Here is a 22,254-nt window from a genome sequence, read left to right as displayed (position 1 = left end):
GTTTCTCCAGGACTAGGCCCAAATCCCTGTCCTTCACATGAAGAAACGCAGAATTCGTCATCAAGTGGGTAAACGTCCATTCTGTTGGCCAAAGTGCAATCACTGGAGAATAAACTGGATGACCTCAGTCAGAGACGATCATAATGTCTTATGTTTCACCGAATCGTGGCTGAAAGACGACAAGGATAATATACAGTTGGCTGGGTTTTCCGTGCATCGGCAGGACAGAACAGCTACATCCGGTAAGACGAGGGGTGGGGGTGTGTCTCTATTTGTCAATAACAACTGGTGCGCGATGTCTAATATAAAGGTTGTCTCAAGGTATTGTTTGCCTGAGGTAGAGTACCTCATGATAAGCTGTAGACCACACTATCTACCAAGAGAGTTCTCAACTATATTTTTCGTAGCCGTCTATTTACCAGCACAAACCGACGCTGGCACCAAGGCTGCACTCAACGAGCTGTATAAGGCAATAAGCAAACAAGAAAATGCTCATCCAGAAGTGTCACTCCCAGCGGCCGGAGACTTTAATGCAGGCAAACTTAAATCGGTTTTACCTAATTTCTACCAGCATGTCACATGTTCAACCAGAGGGAAAAAAACTCTAGACCACTTTTACTCCACACACAGAGATGCATACAAAGCTTTCCCTCGCCCTCCATTTGGGAAATCTGACCCTAAATCTATCCTCCTGATTCCTGTTTAGAAGCAAAAACTAAAGCAGGAAGTACCAGTGACTCGCTCAATACGGAAGTAATCAGATGACACGGATGATAAGCTACAGAACTGTTTTGCTAGCACAGACTGGAATATATTCCGGGATTCATCCAATGGCATTGAGGAGTATACCACCTCAGTCACCGGCTTCATTAATAAGTGCATCGACAACGTAGTCCCCACGGTACATATCCCAACCAGAAGCCATGGATTACAGGAAACATCCGCATCAAGCTAATGGCTAGAGCTGCCGCTTTCAAGGAGCGGGACACTAATCTGGACATTTATCAGAAATCTTGCTATGCCCTCAGACGAACCATCAAACAGGCAAAGTGTCAATGCCAGACTAAGATTGAATCCCACTACACTGCCTCTGACGCTTGTCGGATGTGGCAGAGCTTGCAAACTATTACAGACTTAAAAAGGGAAATCCAGCCACGAACTGCCCAGTGACACGAGCCTACCAGATGGGCAAAATTTATTTTATGCTTGTTTCGAGGCAAGCAACACTGAAGCATGCATGAGAGCACCAACTGTGTGATCACGCTCTCCCTAGCCAATGTAAGCAAGACCTTTAACTTCTTACGGATAGGGGGCAGTATTCGGAAGTTTGGATGACTGAGGTTACTCAGGCCCAGAAGCTAGGATATGCATATGCATGGTAGTATTGGATATGAAACACTCTAAAGTTTCTAAAACTGTTAAAATAATGTCTGTGAGTATAACAGAACTGATATGGCAGGCAAAAACCAGAGGAAAATCCATTCAAATTTTTTTTTTTAGCTCACCACTCATTATAATGGCTGTCTATGGGAATATAAAAGGACTCCCTCCAAGTTTGCAGTTCCTAGGGCTTCCAGTAGATGTCAAGAAGCTAGAATTTTTTGTTTTTCTAAGTGGTTCCCATTTTGGCTGTAGTGTGTGTTGCGCGCTCCGGTGAGGGCGTGCACTTCGTTATTTATCTCAGGTAATGAACATACTATTCTCTGTCTTAAATTGTATTGTTTATTTACATATTAGGGTACCTGAGGATTGATTAGAAACGTTGTTTGACTTGTTATGATGAAGTTTATTGGTAACGTTTGGGATTCATTTGTATGCATTTTGAACGAGGAGAACAGGGGGATTACTGAATGAAGCGCGCCAACTAAACTGACTTTTTTGGGATACAAAGAAGGACTTCATCAAACAAAACGACCATTTGTGATGTAACTGGGACCCTTTGGATTGCAAACAGAGGAAGATCTTCAAAGGTAAGTGATTTATTTGATCGCTATTTCTGACTTTCGTGAAGCCTCTGCTTGGTTGGAAAATGTTTGTAATGCATTTGTATGATGGGCGCTGTGCTCAGATAATCGCATGGTATGCTTTCGCCTTAAAGTCTTTTTGAAATCTGACAAAGCGGCTGGATTAACAAGAAGTTAAGCTTTTAAACGATGTATAACGCTTGTATTTTCAAGAATGTTTAATATTACACATTTTGTATTTTTAATTTCGCGCTCTGTAATTTCACCGGATGTTGTCGAGGCCGGGCGCTAGCGGTACGACTATCCCACAGGTCAACATTTGCAAGGCCGCGGGGCCAGGCGGATTACCAGGCGGACTGTACTCAGAGCATGCTGGCAAGTGTCTTCATTGACATGTTCAACCCCTCCCTGACCAAGTCTGTAATACCTACTTCTTTCCTAGCTGGCAAAGTACCAGGATGTTGTCTTTGGTTTTGATTACGAATTTAGGGAACTGAATTTGAAAATGAATCTGAATGCATCTGAGAAGTTGAGTATATGCAACTTTAGTAAACTTGAAACTTGATAGTTTGTAAGCTTGATACACAGACAATAATTTTTTATTTTAATATCCAAATTCATTTAAATTGTATTTTATATCTGTCCAGTATTCCTTAAATTCAGTTTCAAATCATGAATAACAAGTTCAATTTATGAACTACTGGGCATCATCTATCTCAGCCTCTAATTTCAAACAAAATTGTGGCAGCATTCAATACATATTGGACAAGTTGTGGCAGCATTCAAAATATATTTTACAAATTGTGGCAGCATTCAAAACATATTGGACAAATTGTGGCATTGGTTCCTTTTGTGGGGTTGTGAGTTCCTACTGAGTGCTTTCCTGTGTTTTTCTTATGCCTGGCTAACACAACTGTACATAAATATTCACCTGTGTGTGTGTGTGCGTGTGCGTGTGCGTGTGCGTGTGTGTGTGGATGCATGGCTGTGTGTGTGCTTGCTTGTGTGCACGTGCGTGTGTTACACTATTCACCAGATATGGGCCTGTCTAGTGAACAGTAAATGCCCATCACTCTTTGCCTGCCATTGCTCCAGTCACTGTGATGCCTCAGCGTATTGGCATCTATGACGGCATGTCGATAAGGATTTTACCCGCATTTGAAAATGGGTGGCCTTTATGTGTTTCGTTGTCACTTACCTAAAAGTAATGGCTCCTCAGCCCTGCAATCCATCACCAGCTGCCTTTCTCTTTATATGATTCAGTTTATGTGTGTGTGTACGCACTCAAAGTCACTTTAGTTTATGGTGGAACATCATGCCTCTATGGTAGAATGACATTGGTAGTGAGACGAGGGTGGACAGCTTGAACCACCCACACATTTTACATTTAAGTCATATAGCAGACGCTCTTATCCAGAGCAACTTACAATAGTGAGTGCATATATTTTCATATTTTTCCATACTGATCCCCATGGGAATCAAACCCACAACCCTGGTGTTGCAAGTGCCATACTCTTCCAACTGAGTCCCACGGGAAAACGTCTGCTGCATTTGAATGGATTGGCTTAGAAACTATTATGACCACTCTATTGAAAGCTGAAACACGTTTTCCCCTAGGACACCCACAAAAATTAATGGAATTATATATGGAGATACTTTAGTGCCTAAAATAAGTGGATAAATACATGTAAAAAAATACAGTATATAAATACTTTTTTAAATCTTTATTATATCTCTCAAATATAGGACAGACACTACAGAACAAACTTTATTTAGATTTTGTGGGGGACTATCTGTTGTTCCATGAAGTGAATCTGTTATTCATTGCGATTTTATTGTTTAATAGCAGTAATGCCATGTTAATTGTTTCATACAATAATTTTTATACATATTTTTTGATACCTTAATAAGGGGTCTTAAAATTCAAAATCAAATAGCTAAATATTCCTTGGTATGTCCATCTTAAAACAATTCCATAATGTTAGCTTAGAATCAGTTAATCAATCAAATGTATTTATAAAGCCCTTCTTACATCTGCTGATGTCACAAAGTGCTGTACAGAAACGCAGCCTAAATCCCCAAACAGCAAGCAATGCAGTTGTAGAAGCACGGTGGTTAGGAAAAACTCCCTAGAAAGGCCGGAACCTAGGAAGAAACATAGAGAGGAACCAGGCTATGAGGCACAGCATGACCAGGTAGACTGGGGACAGCAAGGAGTCATCAGGCCAGGTAGTCCTGTGGCACGGTCCTAGGTCTCAGGTCCAGAGAGAGAGAGAGAGAGACTTTTGACTTTTTGTCTTTCTTTACTGAAACATTCTCATTTCATTTAAAACTCACCCCCCCCCCCCTTAAAAAAAACAAAATATATCCTGTACTGCATACATGTACCTTACTCACCTTTCCATCTACCACATGATAAAAAACAAAATCACAATACCCAAAACAATACCCACTCCTACAACCGTATATCCAAAACATCTTCCCCAGCTATACAGACAGCCCCCCCAGCACACCATATCTCCTCAAACATCTCCACACTTTTTATAATTTTATAGAACTCAAACTCAACCCTAAGGCTCGCAGAGACCATCCCATTAAAGGGTCTGTTAACTTCATAGGACTTCATGTTACACAAAACATGCGTGTTTTGTTTGATTCAATTCATATTTATATAAAAAAAATCTGAGTTTACATTGAGGCTACAAGAATCACTAAATGCAAAAACATCAAGTGACTTTGCATAGCCCGTTGTTTCAACATGAATACTCATCATAAATATAGATGATAATACAAGTTATACACATTGAGTTATAGATATACCTCTCCTTAATGCAACCGCTGTCAGATTTAAAAAAAACTTTACGGAAAAAGAAACGCACGCTATAATCTGAGACGGCGCTCAAAAGTAAAACACCACAGCCGCAAAGATGGCGTCAACATAAACAAGAAAATACATGATAAATATTCCCTTACCTTTGATGATCTACATCAGAAAGCACACCAGGAATCCCAGGTCCACAATAAATGTTTGTTTTGTTCGAAAAATCCGTTATTTATGTCCAAATACCTTCTTTTGTTAGCGCGTTTGGTATACATATCCAAACGCTAATTCTGGTCAGCGTTATATCGGACAAAAACTTCAAAAAGTGATATTACCGGTCGAAGAAACATTTCAAACTAAGTACTGAATCAATCATTGGGATGTTTTTAACATATAGCTTCAATAAAGTTCCAACCGGAGTATTCCTTCGTGTCTGCGTGAGCCATGGAACGCAAGTGACTTGCATGAAGAAAATGCATGATCAGGAAATGGCTGCTTGATGGACACCTGACTGATTCTGCCCTCATTCTCTCTCACAAGACCATAGAAGTCTCATTGGAATTTCTATTGATTGCTGACATCTAGTGGAACCCCTAGGCAGTGCAACCCCTGTCATACGTCATTTGGACTTCTTTTGGGACTCTGTTGAATACAGACAATCTCAGATTTCTGACTTCAGGTTTTGATTTCAACTCAGGATTTTGCCTGCCAATATGAGTTCTGTTAATCTCAGAGAAATAATTCAAACAGTTTTAGAAACTTTGGAGTGTTTTCTATCCAATATTAATAATAATATGCAAATATTAGGAACTATGACTAAGGAGCAGGCCGTTTGAAATGGGCACCTTTTCATCCAAGCTACTCAATACTGCCCCTGCAGCCATAAGAAGTTTTAATGAACTGATACGCAAATCGACGCCGGATTCAAAACTTAGAATTTTTCTATTTAAATTATTATACAAAATTCTTGCAATCTTTAGATTGTTATTTATATGGGGGATGCAACCTTTCCAGCTCTGCAGATTTTCCTGCGAAGATCCAGAATCATTAGATAATTTGCTTTGGTAATGTCCATACGTAGCTTGTTTTTGTGCACAGGTCCAGAAGTGGCTGAAGAATTGCAATATTAACCTGGAGCTAGTAGTCAATCGATCAATAATATAATAAAATAATACTTTTAGTTACTTTTGTTTTGCGGGTACTATTTATAACTCGTTTTTCAGCCACTCCACAAATGTATTGTTAACCAACTAAAGTTCTGGCAAGTTGGTTAGGATATCTACTTTGTGCATGACACAAGTCATTTTTCCAACAATTGATTACAGACAGATTATTTCACTAATAATTCACTGTATCACAATTCCAGTGGGTCAGAAGTTTACGTACACTAAGTTGACTGTGCCTTTAAACAGCTTGGAAAATTCCAGAAAATGATGCCATGGCTTTAGAAGCTTCTGATAGGCTAATTGACATTATTTGAGTCAATTGGAGGTGTACCTGTGGATGTCTTTCAAGGCCTAACTTCAAACTCAGTGACTCTTTGCTTAAGATCATGGAAAAATCTAAAGAAATCAGCCAAGACCTCAGAAAAAAAATTGTAGACTTCATCCTTGGGAGCAATTTCCAAATGTCTGAAGGTACCACCTTCATCTGTACAAACAATAGTACGCAAGTATAAACACCATGGGACTACGCAGCCGTTTGGTCCTGGTGTGGTGGGATCTTCTCTCACAATCGTCGTAAGAACATTCGGAAAAAGCGCAGCGTGAAATCGGTTCGACATTTTATTTATAAGTGACCGCACAACAAAACAATAAAGAATAAACAACACGTGAAGCTATGGAGTGCTCACAGGTAACTACACATAAACAAGATCCCACAAAACACAGTGGGGAAATGGCTTCCTAAATATGATCTCCAATCAGAGACAACAATAAACAGCTGCCTCTGATTGGGAACCACACCAGGCCAACATAGAAAAAAACAACCTAGATTACCCACCCTAGTCACACCATGACCTAACCAACATAGAGAATAAAAAGGCTCAATATGGTGAGGGCGTGACAACCGCTCAGGAAGGAGACGCATTCTTTCTCCTAGAGATTAACTTACTTTGGTGCGAAAAGTGCAAATCAATTCCAGAACAACAGCAAAGGACCTTGTGAATATCCTGGAGGAAACAGGTACAAAAGTATCTATATCCACAGTAAAACGAGTCCTATATCAACATAACCTGAAAGGCCGCTCAGCAAGGAAGATGACCTCTGGTCTGATGAAACAAAAATAGAACTGTTTGGCCGTCATGACCATCGGTATGTTTGGAGGAAAAGGGGGATGCTTGCAAGCCGAAGCACACCATCCCAACCATGAAGCATGGGGGTGGCAGCATCATATTGTGGTGGTGCTTTGCTGCAGGAGGAACTGGTGCACTTCACAAAATAGATGGCATCATGAGGCAGGAAAATTATGTGGATATTTGAAGCAACATTTCAAGACATCAGTCAGGAAGTTAAAGCTTGGTCTCAAATGGTTCTTCCAAATGGACAATGCATACTTCCAAAGTTGAGGCAAAATGGCTTAAGGACAACAAAGCCAAGGTATTGGAGTGGCCATCACAAAGCCCTGTCCTCAATTTTATAGCAAATGTGTGGGCAGAACTGAAAAAGCGTGTGCGAGCAAGGAGGCCTACCAACCTGACTCAGTTACACCAGCTCTGTCAGGAGGAATGGGCCAAAATTCACCCAAAACATTGTGGGAAGCTTGTGGAAGGCTACCTGAAACATTTAACCAAAGTTAAACAATTTAAAGGCAATGCTACCACATACTAATTGAGTTTATGTAAACTTCTGACCCACATAAAGCTGAAGTAAATCATTCTCTCTGCTATTATTCTGACATTTCACATTCTTAAAATAAAGTGACCTAAGACAGGGAATTTTTACTAGGATTAAATGTCAGGAACTGTGAAAAACTGAGTTTAAATGTATTTGGCTAAGGTGTATGTAAACTTCAGACTTCAACTGTATGTATATGTGTATGCATATGTGTGTAGGTATGTATGTATGTGTATGTATGTATATATATATATTTGTCCAAAAATATATGGGGGATTGGAAGTGATACAGACAATTACATTTGAATGTATTTTTTATTTAGTTGTTTATAATGACGACCTACACATTGATGGAAGCTACAATCTATCTGCAATGTTAAAGCTGATCAACCCCCCCCCAAAAATTTTTTTTATATATACAGTGGGGAGAACAAGTATTTGATACACTGCCGATTTTGCAGGTTTTCCTACTTACAAAGCATGTAGAGGTCTGTAATTTTTATCATAGGTACACTTCAACTGTGAGAGACGGAATCTAAAACAAAAATCCAGAAAATCACATTGTATGATTTTTAACTAATTCCTTTGCATTTTATTGCATGACATAAGTATTTGATACATCAGAAAAGCAGAACTTAATATTTGGTACAGAAACCTTTGTTTGCAATTACAGATATCATACGTTTCCTGTAGTTCTTGACCAGGTTTGCACACACTGCAGCAGGGATTTTGGCCCACTCCTCCATACAGACCTTCTCCAGATCCTTCAGGTTTCGGGGCTGTCGCTGGGCAATACGGAATTTCAGCTCCCTCCAAAGATTTTCTATTGGGTTCAGGTCTGGAGACTGGCTAGGCCACTCCAGGACCTTGAGATGCTTCGTACGGAGCCACTCCTTAGTTGCCCTGGCTGTGTGTTTCGGGTCGTTGTCATGCTGGAAGACCCAGCCACGACCCATCTTCAATGCTCTTACTGAGGGAAGGAGGTTGTTGGCCAAGATCTCGCGATACATGGCCCCATCCATCCTCCCCTCAATACGGTGCAGTCGTCCTGTCCCCTTTGCAGAAAAGCAGCCCCAAAGAATGATGTTTCCACCTCCATGCTTCACGTTTGGGATGGGTTCTTGGGGTTGTACTCATCCTTCTTCTTCCTCCAAACACAGCGAGTGGAGTTTAGACCAAAAAGTTATATTTTTGTCTCATCAGACCACATGACCTTCTCCCATTCCTCCTCTGGATCATCCAGATGGTCATTGGCAAACTTCAGACGGGCCTGGACATGCGCTGGCTTGAGCAGGGGGACCTTGCGTGCGCTGCAGGATTTTAATCCATGACGGCGTAGTGTGTTACTAATGGTTTTCTTTGAGACTGTGGTCCCAGCTCTCTTCAGGTCATTGACCAGGTCCTGCCGTGTAGTTCTGGGCTGATCCCTCACCTTCCTCATGATCATTGATGCCCCACGAGGTGATATCTTGCATGGAGCCCCAGACCGAGGGTGATTGACCGTCATCTTGAACTTCTTCCATTTTCTAATAATTGTGCCAACAGTTGTTGCCTTCTCACCAAGCTGCTTGCCTATTGTCCTGTAGCCCATCCCAGCCTTGTGCAGGTCTACAATTTTATCCCTGATGTCCTTACACAGCTCTCTGGTCTTGGCCATTGTGGAGAGGTTGGAGTCTGTTTGATTGAGCGTGTGGACAGGTGTCTTTTATACAGGTAACGAGTTCAAACAGGTGCAGTTAATACAGGTAATGAGTGGAGAACAGGAGGGCTTCTTAAAGAAAAACTAACAGGTCTGTGAGAGCCGGAATTCTTACTGGTTGGTAGGTGATCAAATACTTATGTCATGCAATAAAATGCAAATTAATTACTTAAAAATCATACAATGTGATTTTCTGGATTTTTGTTTTAGATTCCGTCTCTCACAGTTGAAGTGTACCTATGATAAAAATTACAGACCTCTACATGCTTTGTAAGTAGGAAAACCTGCAAAATCGGCAGTGTATCAAATACTTGTTCTCCCCACTGTATATATATATATATATATAGAAAGAATTTGAAACTATAAAAAAAGAAGAAAATCTAATAATCTTTTATACCATGTCATGTGTCTTCTCAGTCAGGTTGAGACTGGTCTACTACTATTGCTTTAATGTGTTATTATTCTCATTAATATTGTTTTTGTAGTTGCTGTTAATGGTAATCACATTTCCACTACTACTATTATTGCTGTTGGTTCCACCATTTTTGTTTTATGTATACTTTGACAATGTAAGTATTTTAACTTGCCATGTCAATAAAGTCGTTTGAATTGAAGAGACAGAGAGAATGATAGAGTGCGAGAGAGAGAGAGAGAGAGAGAGAGAGAGAGAGAGAGAGAGAGAGAGAGAGAGAGAGAGAGAGAGAGAGAGAGAGAGAGAGAGAAAGAGAGAGAGCAAATCAAACAGTGAGACACATGGTGGCCAACTGTATTTTGTCAAACAGAAAACCATGAATTCTATTAAAAATAATAGTTTCATGGAATATTCTTTATTAAGCCCTTGCTGTGCACCAGGAAGCCTGTTGGCAAAGGAGTGACTTCATTCTTATGTACGTTCGCTTACTGGGCTCTGGCAACCACTGTACCCTCGCTTTCAATTTTGTGGCTGACTGATGGAGATGTTTAGTTGCCCCGAGCAACAGTGAGAAGCCACAGAGACTGAAGACTGGCAGGCAGGCAGGCAGGCTTAAGCTGGGAAGAATTGCTCATTAGTTCAAACCATGTTGCCATGGTTGATTAAATACTCAACCCTGTATTCTTAATTAGTTTTCTTGAGTGTTCTCTTGTTTGACCCTTTCCATAAGAACCATGGGAATGAAATAGAGGATCTTGGATCAGTTTCTTTCTGTCACCATGTTGAGGTAAAACAAGGTTTGGTTTAAGTACGTTGTCTTTGGTCTACGGTACGATGTCTTTGGTCTATCGGTACAATGACATTGGTCTATTTCCCCATAGGAGGTCATTAAGACAAGTGAAAGGTTGACAGGTAAAACATTGTGCTCTCTGTCACAACTGAAAGGTTGAGCAGAACACAAGCCTGCTTTGAATAACAGCTCCAATCCTCACAACGTCCTCCTCTGCTGCCCCGACAGCCTGCCTAATGATTTTCAGGACATTACCAACTTGGCAAGAGCCTTTCGACTCAATTCCCCAAGAGACGGGAATTAAAGGAAGAAGGACAGGAGAGGAAAACAAAACAACAACATGTGGTAGTCTGAATGCAGTCACCTCGCATCCTGCAAAGGAGCACATTGAAAGAAGAAACTTCATTGAGTATTTTGTTTTCATCTAGCTAAAGTGCTAGTACTGCAGAATCAGCCAATGCTGTGTGCTGTGCTTGTTACTCCGGCACTCTCATTTACATATAGAGCACCCATGCTTCAGAAGGTAAGTGGACTTTAACAGTGAGATACTGTAACTCTCCTGTTTATGGCTTTTCATGCTGCAGTGAGTACCTGAGAAGTGCAACTTTTCAAATGTGACAGTGAAATCTATAGACAAATGATGGTCGGAGACCAGTGTTTTTCACAGAGTCACTTGCATTTACAGAGAGTGAATGAAGAACCAACCTGGTCAATGACATACTAATGTACTGTAGAACTACGTGGTAATGTTATGTTGGTTTATTGGCCATTGTGAAATGTATCATTGTGATTTGATGACAGTGAAAATGTGACAGATACACAAACATGAGCAATAAAGGAGAAGGCTACAGCCAATGGCTAAAGTTCATCTGCTTTTCTAAAACTTGACATACAACTCTGCGAACAACCCATTAGAATTAATTTACATTTCCAATATCAACTCGACAAGTTGGATCATAGAAAAGACACAAAACTGTGATGGCTTCATAAGTACATCAGTTTGCATTTTCCCAAAAATGATGCAATCTGTCAATGTCAACTACTCTGGATGAAAATTATATTACCAACCCATAAACAACGTTTGTTGTCTTGTCCAGTCAGCGCCCGACGATGTATTACTCTGCCATTATGCTAAACATCATCTTAGCTCTGCTGTAGGACTTTACAAGTGATTTATAGACATTCAATTTGTTTACATTTACATTACATTACATTTACATTTAAGTCATTTAGCAGACGCTCTTATCCAGAGCGACTTACAAATTGTTTGTATGCCATTGAAAGGAAAGGACAGACAGAAAGGACAGGGGAATATGTCAACTGTCGTCAATGATAAGAAAACAGTGGGAGATACAGTATATAAGCTCTTTGACCAACAGTAAACATATGAACAGACATTTTACTTCACTACATTCCTAAAGAAAATGATGTACTTTTTACTCTCTACATTTTCCTTGACACCCAAAAGTACTCATTACATTTTGAATGCTTAGCAGGACAATAACATGGTCCCATTCACTCACTTATCAAGACAATTGGGGTGGCAGGTAGCCTAGTTGTTAGGGCTTTGGGCCAGTAACCTAAAGGTTGCTAAATCAAATCCCCGAGCTGACAAGGTGAAAAATTGTGGTTCTGCCCCTGAACAAGGCAGTTGACCCACTGTTCCGATGCTGACATTGTAAATAATAATTTGTTCTTAACTGACTTGCCTAGTAAAAAAAATATGTTATCATTCCTACTGCCTCTGAACTGTCGCGCTCAAAAAACACAATTAATATTTTGTAAATTATGTTGGAGTGTGCCCCTGGCTATCTGTACATTTTAAAAACAAGAAAATGGTGCCGTCTGCTTTGCTTAATATAGGAATTTAACCTCTCTGGGATATTCGGGACATTAGCGTCCCACTTCACCAACAGCCAGTGAAATTGCAGGGCACCAAATTCAAAACAACATACAAGTATTTTACACCATTTTAAAGAAACACTTGTTGTTAATCCAGCCATAGTGTCCGATTTCAAAAAGGCTTTACGACGAAAGCACACCATGCGATTATGTTAGGTCAGCACCTAGTCACAGAAACACACAGCCATTTTTCCAGCCAAAGAAAGGAGTCACAAAAAGCAGAAATAGAGATTAAATGAATCACTAACCTTTGATGATCTTCATCAGATGACACTCATAGGACTTCATGTAACACAATACATGTATGTTTTGTTCGGTAAAGTTCATATTTATATCCAAAAATCTCAGTTACATTGGCGCGTTATGTTCAGTAGTTCCAAAACATCCGGTGATTTTGCAGAGAGCCACATCAATTTACAGAAATACTCATATTAAACATTGCTAAAAGATACAAGTGTTATGCATGGAATTTTAGATCCACTTCTCCTTAATGCAACCGCTATGTCAGATTTCAAAAAAACTTTACGGAAAAAGCACACCATGCAATAATCTGAGTACGGCGCTCAAACACAAAAACAAGCCATATAGATACCCGCCATGTTGTGGAGTCAACAGAAGTCAGAAATAGCATTATAAATATTTACTTACCTTTGATGATCTTCATCAGAATGCACTCCCAGGAATCCCAGTTCCACAATAAATGTTTGTTTTGTTCGATAAAGTCCATCATTTATGTCCAAATACCTCCTTTTTGTTTGCGCGTTTAGTACACAAATCCAAATTCAGGAGGCGCGGGCAGGTCCAGGTGAAAGTTCAGACGAAAAGTCATATTACAGTTAGTAGAAACATGTCAAACGAAGTATAGAATCAATCTTTAGGATGTTTTATCATTAATCTTCAATAATGTTTCAACCGAAGAAATCCTTTGTCTGTAGAAATGCAATGGAACGCAGCTAACTCTCACGGGAGCGCGCGAGACTGAGCTCATGGCACTCTGCCAGACTCCTGACTCAAACAGCTCTCATTCCCCCCTTCTTCACAGTGGAAGCCTCAAACAAGGTTCTAAAGACTGTTGACATCTAGTGGAAGCCGTAGGAAGTGCAATATGACCCCATAGACACTGTTTACTCTATAGGCAATGACTTGAAAAACTACTAACCTCAGATTTCCCACTTCCTGGTTGGATGTTTTCTCAGGTTTTTGCCTGCCAAATGAGTTCTGTTATACTCACAGACATCATTCAAACAGTTTTAGAAACTTCAGAGTGTTTTCTATCCTAATTATATGCATATTCTAGCTTTTAGGCCTGAGTAGCAGGCAGTTTACTCTGGGCACCTTTTTGTCCAAGCTACTCAATACTGCCCAAAAACAAACTTCAAAGAAGTTTAAATGATTTATACTTTTACTTTTAAAACTTAAGTATGTTTATTCAATTACATTTACTTTTGATACTTAAGTATATTTAGAACCAAATACTTTTAGATTTTTACTCAAGTAGTATTTTACTGGGTAACTTTCACATTTACTTGAGTAACTTTCTATCAAGGTATCTTTACTTTTACTCAAATATTTCAATTGGGTACTTTTTCACCACTGCTCCAACCAACTGATCCATTGAACCAACAACTCACACATGCAAAAGCAAACATTAAATCCAGTCGCACAGAAACAGAGGAGGAAATCATTACTCAATAAAGACCCCCAGTGCCCCCGGTGGCACTGGTCCTACAGAGACAAGCACTTGGTCTCTTTACGTATTAACCTCCACGGTAGAGAGAGACACACGGAAAACAGTGATTGACTAAGACTGAGGCATGCTCCCAGGCAGATTAGCCTTTAGTCTTGGGAGAAGATGCACTGTGACTTTGACTACTTATTGCTTCCCACCCGAATGGATCATACATCTATGGTATTGATCGGCCCCAGTGCTTCAGAGCTCTAATTGCGGCGCGGCTTTGCATTTCTCTGACAGTAATAAGTTACACAGAAGAATAAAGATGCAGTCGCAGGATATTGATCAGCAGGAATCCACACCTCAAGGCAAAATTAACGAGACAATGCATGAGGGTCGATACAATTTCCCCTCGCTTTGCAAAATAAGGAGTTTTTTTTCTATTCTCTCTCTCTCTTTCTCTCTCGCTCTCTCCTGTAATCTAAATAAAACTGCTGATTTGGTCTCTCTTTTCAAATGGTGAGTCACAGACTATTTCAAGTTAATCATAGAGTATCAGTTGTAAAACTGCCAGAAATCACAGTATGGATTAACGGCAAGCGAAGCTCCAATTGTTTAACTGTAATTGAGATGGGACCTTTCCATGTGGCGATGTTCAACTGTAAATGAATAGTCTGGGCTGTGTCATCACATTCATTATGCTACGGCAAATCTCATCGTCCAAAATGTGAAAGAGTTCATTGGCACCATATCCTCTATCCTCAGATATCTGCACATCAATAACAACAGGAAGGGAGACCTTCTAAATGAAGATTATTTTGTTTCAGTGTTCTAGATTTACATGTGGGACACGTTGCCAACAAGCCACATTGATAGCACAGCCATTAACTGACGGTGAAATAACAAGAAGCATTACACAAAGGACTCATTCCATCTTTTAAAAATTACAATTAAACAATGGAACGGCATCATTCAGAATTCACAACAACACAATAATTGTTTCCGAGGCACAATCACAGCATGGTGGTGGTGGTCCAGCTAGCCTGGATGATTTCAACAGATGAACGTTGCAAACCTGGGTTCAGAGACGATTAAAAGTCAGGTAACGCTTAATTTTAAGGGGTCCTTAATACAGTGTAATTACATGTGTTATTATACTGTAACAAGTTTTGTAATTCATTTGAATAATCAGTAGTTACACTGTAATAACAGCATGTAACTGGTGGTAATTGCAGTCTGTAATTACAGGGATGTAACGACAAATGCTTGTTACAATGCTTGTTATAAATGTAGTGTTACCAAAAATATTGTTAAATGCATTATCTGTGCTTTATTCATCTTGACTGGATTAAAGGGATACCTGTTGCTAAGCATCCTAGTAGATAGCGCAATGACTGGAGGTCTATGGTTAACGCCAGTTAGCATTAGCTTGTGAAACTACCTCTAAATGCCTTCATACTGGACACAGAGACATAAAAATTCCATGTGTCCATCTGACTATGCCCAAATCCCGAAGCATTACTTCAATGAAACCAAACAGAATATTCCCAAAATCACATATCAAACTGAATTTAAAGTGCATTTAAAAAAAACAATCTGGCACTCAACGCAGACTAAATCAAATGTAACTAAAATCTCAAACAGTATTTGAACCCAGGTCTGGAATGTTGGAACTGTGGAAGTACGTATGTACCTGGGCTGTTTGGTGGGGATCATTAAGGGAAGGCTCTCTAACTGACCGGGTGTGAGCCGCGTTCATACAGTTGAAGTCGGAAGTTTACATACACTTAGGTTGGAGTCATTAAAACTCGTTTTTCAACCACTCCACAAATGTACTGTTAACAAACTATAGTTTTGGCAAGTCGGTTAGGATATCTACTTTGTGCATGACACAATTAATTTTTCCAACAACTATTTAAAGACAGATTATTTCACTTATAATTCACTGTATCACAATTCCAGTGGGTCAGAAGTTTACATACACTAAGTTGACTGTGCCTTTAAACAGCTTGGAAAATTCCAGAAAATGTTGTCATGGCTCTAGAAGCTTCTGATTGACATAATTTGCTAATTGACATAATTTGAGTCAATTGGAGGTGTACTTGTGGATGTATTTCAAGGCCAACCTTCAAATTCAGTGCCTCTTTGCTTGACATCATGGGAAAATCAAAGGAAATCAGCCAAGACCTCAGAAAAATAATTGTAGTCCTCCACAAGTCTAGTTCATCCTTGGGAGCAATTTCCAAACACCTGAAGGTACCACGTTCATCTGTACAAACAATAGTACGCAAGTATTAACACCATGGGACCACGCAGCCGTCATACCGCTCAGGAAGGAGACACGTTCTGTCTCCTAGAGATGAACTTACTTTGGTGCGAAAAGTGCAAATAAATCCCAGAACAACAGCAAAGGACCTTGTGAATATCCTGGAGGAAACAGGTACAAAAGTATCTATATCCACAGTAAAACGAGTCCTATATCGACATAACCTGAAAGACCGCTCAGCAAGGAAGAAGCCACTGCTCTAAAACTGCCATAAAAAAGCCAGACTACGGTTTGCAACTGCACATGGGGACAAAGATCGTACTTTTTGGAGAAATGTCCTCTAGTCTGATGAAACAAAAATAGAACTGTTTGGCCATAATGACCATCGTTATGTTTGGTGGAAAAAGGGGGAGCAAGCCGAAGAACACCATCCCAACCATGAAGCACGGGGGTGGCAGCATCATGTTGTGGGGGTGCTTTGCTGCAGGAGGGACTGGTGCACTTCACAAAATAGATGGCATCATGAGGGAGGAAAATTATGTGGATATTTCAAGCAACATCTCAAGACATCAGTCAGGAAGTTAAAGCTTGGTCTCAAATGGGTCTTCCAAATGGACAATGACCCCAAGCATACTTCCAAAGTTGAGGCAAAATGGCTTAAGGACAACAGAGTCAAGGTATTGGAGTGGCCATCACAAAGCCCTGACCTCAATTCTATAGAACATTAGTGGGCAGAACTGAAAAAGTGTGTGTGAGAAAGGAGGCCTACAAACCTGACTCAGTTACACCAGCTCTGTCAGGAGGAATGGGCCAAAATGCACCCAACTTATTGTGGGAAGCTTGTGGAAGGCTACCCGAAACGTTTGACCCAAGTTAAAGGCAATGCAACCAAATACTAATTGAGTGTATGTAAACTTCTGACCAACAGGGAATGTGATGAAAGAAATAAAAGCTGAAATAAATAATTCTCTTCACTTTTATTCTGACATTTCACATTCTTAAAATAAAGTGGTGATCCTAACTGACCTAAGACAGGGAATTTTTAAATGAGGATTAAATGTCAGGAATTGTGAAAAACTGAGTTTAAATGTATTTGGCTAAGGTGTATGTAAACTTCCGACTTTGACTGTACATGTAATTAAACACTCTCCGGTTGTGGTGCCCGACAAGAGGAATCCTATCCTATGGCTAACATGCACAAAGCAGCGGTTTGGGGGTTTCAAACTGAACACTCACTGTTTCCTCCCAGGATGTTTAGCAACAGGAAGCCAGAGTTTCATCAGCGCCTTGTCCGCCTCGCTTAATTAGCAGTTTACACCCCTTATTGGAGCATGGACCACTGACAACAGTGATGGACTTGGTCTTGGAGCATGGACCACTGACAACAGTGATGGACTTGGTCTTGGAGCATGGACCACTGACAACAGTGATGGACTTGGTCTTGGAGCATGGACCACTGACAACATTGATGGACTTGGTCTTGGAGCATGGACCACTGACAACAGTGATGGACTTGGTCTTGGAGCATGGACCACTGACAACATTGATGGGCTTGGTCTTGGAGCATGGACCACTGACAACAGTGATGGACTTGGTCTTGGAGCATGGACCACTGACAACATTGATGGACTTGGTCTTGGAGCATGGACCACTGACAACAGTGATGGACTTGGTCTTGGAGCATGGACCACTGACAACATTGATGGACTTGGTCTTGGAGCATGGACCACTGACAACATTGATGGACTTGGTCTTGGAGCATGGACCACTGACAACATTGATGGACTTGGTCTTGGAGCATGGACCACTGACAACATTGATGGACTTGGTCTTGGAGCATGGACCACTGACAACAGTGATGGGCTTGGTCTTGGAGCATGGACCACTGACAACAGTGATGGACTTGGTCTTGGAGCATGGACCACTGACAACAGTGATGGACTTGGTCTTGGAGCATGGACCACTGACAACAGTGATGGACTTGGTCTTGGAGCATGGACCACTGACAACATTGATGGACTTGGTCTTGGAGCATGGACCACTGACAACAGTGATGGACTTGGTCTTGGAGCATGGACCACTGACAACATTGATGGACTTGGTCTTGGAGCATGGACCACTGACAACATTGATGGACTTGGTCTTGGAGCATGGACCACTGACAACATTGATGGACTTGGTCTTGGAGCATGGACCACTGACAACATTGATGGACTTGGTCTTGGAGCATGGACCACTGACAACATTGATGGACTTGGTCTTGGAGCATGGACCACTGACAACATTGATGGACTTGGTCTTGGAGCATGGACCACTGACAACATTGATGGACTTGGTCTTGGAGCATGGACCACTGACAACAGTGATGGACTTGGTCTTGGAGCATGGACCACTGACAACAGTGATGGACTTGGTCTTGGAGCATGGACCACTGACAACATTGATGGACTTGGTCTTGGAGCATGGACCACTGACAACATTGATGGACTTGGTCTTGGAGCATGGACCACTGACAACATTGATGGACTTGGTCTTGGAGCATGGACCACTGACAACATTGATGGACTTGGTCTTGGAGCATGGACCACTGACAACAGTGATGGACTTGGTCTTGGAGCATGGACCACTGACAACATTGATGGACTTGGTCTTGGAGCATGGACCACTGACAACAGTGATGGACTTGGTCTTGGAGCATGGACCACTGACAACAGTGATGGGCTTGGTCTTGGAGCATGGACCACTGACAACATTGATGGACTTGGTCTTGGAGCATGGACCACTGACAACAGTGATGGACTTGGTCTTGGAGCATGGACCACTGACAACAGTGATGGACTTGGTCTTGGAGCATGGACCACTGACAACAGTGTGATCGTAGTGTAGTCGAAGTTTGACTGGCTGGGAATACTGGAGGAGAGGTTTCTCACTGCTTGCTGAATCACAAACCTGCCAGTCGAGTTGCCTCTGAGTTTGATAGGAGACTTCCTACAGCATAATAGGATTATGTTACAGTTTTTTACAATCCCTTTGGCACTAATTTCATAATCTTCAGAAAACTCTACACACAAAACTCACAACCGATGATCAAAATGCAAATTTTCCAAACTCTAGCCTTTTTCCAATTGCTTGGATACAATACACATAAAAGCTAAGATCATTGTTCACTGAACTAAAGTCACCCGTTCAAAATGACACAACTTAACATCAAAGTATTACCATTTCAAAATGCAATTCACACATTACATCTGAGATGACTGTCTATTACAGTTTTTTCCAACTGCTTACACACGTTTTCAAAACTGTCTCCTTTTTTCAAAACTCTACACACAATTCCCAAAACTGCACACACAAAATGCAAAATGCCTCCCATCTTCTTCAAAATGTAACACTGCATTCAAAATGCCATAAACACATGTCAGAATGAAGCATTTATATCAAATGGCAAACACTGCTTTCATAATAGTACATTTTTGGATATACCATGTAAACACTGTTGTTCTAAATCTAAAGCTCTTTGGTCTTTCATAGGCTTATATCTACATTTCAATACAATGTTCTACAGTGAAAGTCATCTGCTGAGAGGGGTAACAAGTACACTGTAAACACCAATGCAATGTAGAAACAGAAAATATTTATTAGGCCAAACGTTACTGTTGTATACAGTAGCATACAACAAAACCATAAACATATGTAAACCAAAAGTATATTCTTTAGAATACAGTAAAGAACACAATTGTGTGTGTGGGATCCTGGGGGGGGCAGTCCAGGAATTGGTAGGGGGGGCAGTCACCAGTGCTAAGCTACGCTTCATCTCTTCTCCGGCCTGGGTCTGGCCACAATACTTCGTCCACATCACAAGATACATTTTCTCTTGCCAAACATCGAGGGAAGTATCTCCTAGCATGGCGTATCCAACCTTGGACAGAGGCAACCTCTATGTCCCCACATGCGTCCTCCATTGCCTGGAGAAGCGGCATGCGGGCGTAGGGTTGGCGATCATACACTTTCCAGCACCAGGCTGAGAAGAATTACTCTATGGGATATAGAAAAGGTGAATATGGGGGTAGGTACAGAACTACAAATTGTGGATGGGTGGCAAACCAGTTTTGGACCAGAACAGCCCAGTGAAAACTAACATTGTCCCATAAAACCACAAATCTAGCAGGCTCCTGTTCTGGATCAGGGACAAGCATTGTGTAAATTGCATCCAGAAAAGTCCAGAAAAGTGAGCATATGGCCGGTGTTGTACACTCTGTACAGAATTCAAACACAGTATGTGTTCAGCATACATACAGTGTGGCATTGTGATGGAGGACCCCGTTTTGAGTGATGGCAGCACACATAGTTATATTACCCCCACGCTGTCCAGGGACATTGGTAATTGCCCTCTGTCCTATTACATTTCTTCCGCGGTGCCTGGTTTTGGTGAGGTTGAAGCCAACCTCATCCACATAAATAAATTCATGGCGAATTACATGGGCATCCAGCTCCAATACTCTCTGTAACAGACAAAAGGATATACAGATGAGTAAATATGGTATGTCTGAAGTACTGGAAGTAGTGTTGCATACATACCTCTACAAAGTCATGTCGCATATTCTTGACTCTGTCAGAGTTTCTCTCAAATGGCACCTTGTAAAGTTGTTTCATCGTCGCTCGGTGCCGTTGGAGGATGCGTTGTATGGTCGACAGGCTTACAGCATTGATGTTGTTAAATATGGTGTCATTATTCAAGATATGCTCTCTTATCTCTCGAATCCTAATTGCATTGTTGTCCAAAACCATATTTATAATTGCAGTCTCTTGTACATCTGTAAACAAGCGTCCTCGTCCTCCATGATGTCTTTGCCTTTCCACTCTGTACAGAATTCAAACACAGTATGTGTTCAGCATAGGAACTGTAAACAATGTACAAAAAAATGTAGTACAGCATGATAACCAACCTCATTCATTCAATGCAGTGCAGTAAATGGATGGCTTAGCGTTATAAATGTTTATGCAATACTATGCAGCCATACGTATTTTACAGTACATTACTGTAATGCTAAAATAGTCAATAGATAGTTGCATACCTGTTCTCATTTCTGAATGTTCGAATTATGGACGCCACTGTAAATCGACTCAAGTTGGGCTGGACTCTCAGTCCAGCCTCTCTCATGGTCAAACCGTGGTTGATCACATGATCAACAAGTGTTGCCCTAATCTCATCAGAGATGGCTCTCCTTCCTTCTCTTCTTTGCCCTCGTCCTCTTCTTCCTCTTCCTCTTCCTCTCCCTCCTACTCCTCTTGCTCTCTGTCCATTGTTGGCATCCATTGTTCAAAACAGGTAATCTGACCTTTGACCTATTTATAGTTCTATACTACAGTAAAGCAGTGATTGGTTAGTGATCAGTTAAGCTATTAGTGTTTGCACATGTGAGGAGTGTGTGTGTGACCTGTAGAATAATTGTAGCATTTTGATTGGTTGTGTTTGGAAAAGGAAAGCAAGTCACTTCCTGTTATATTTTTGTGTTTTAGGTAGAGAATTGTGTGTAGTGTTTTGAAAAAAGTGTTTTATGCAATTGACAACTGAGTCAAAGGCTGAGAAATAGCGTATGGTTATGGATATTTGGTGTGTAGTTCTGCACTTTGAGTGAGAGGTTTCAAAAATCATGTGACATGAAAAGATTTTGTGTGTAAGCAGTTGGAAAAACTGTAATTTCATTACAATGATCTAACTATCAATTCATACAACTGCTCAAAATGATAAGTAACTGTTAAATTACTCTGAATGCATAGTGTTATGGAAACTGATGAACAATATTCCATGTTTAGATCATGAAAGTTTCAGGATAACGAGATCCATTAACACCAATTACCGTGGAACATGAACCAATTGGATTACACTATCTA

This window comes from Salvelinus alpinus, chromosome 8 (assembly GCF_045679555.1).
Source record: "Salvelinus alpinus chromosome 8, SLU_Salpinus.1, whole genome shotgun sequence".
NCBI classification, from domain to species: domain Eukaryota; kingdom Metazoa; phylum Chordata; class Actinopteri; order Salmoniformes; family Salmonidae; genus Salvelinus; species Salvelinus alpinus.
Note: the sequence above shows the minus strand (reverse complement) of the source record.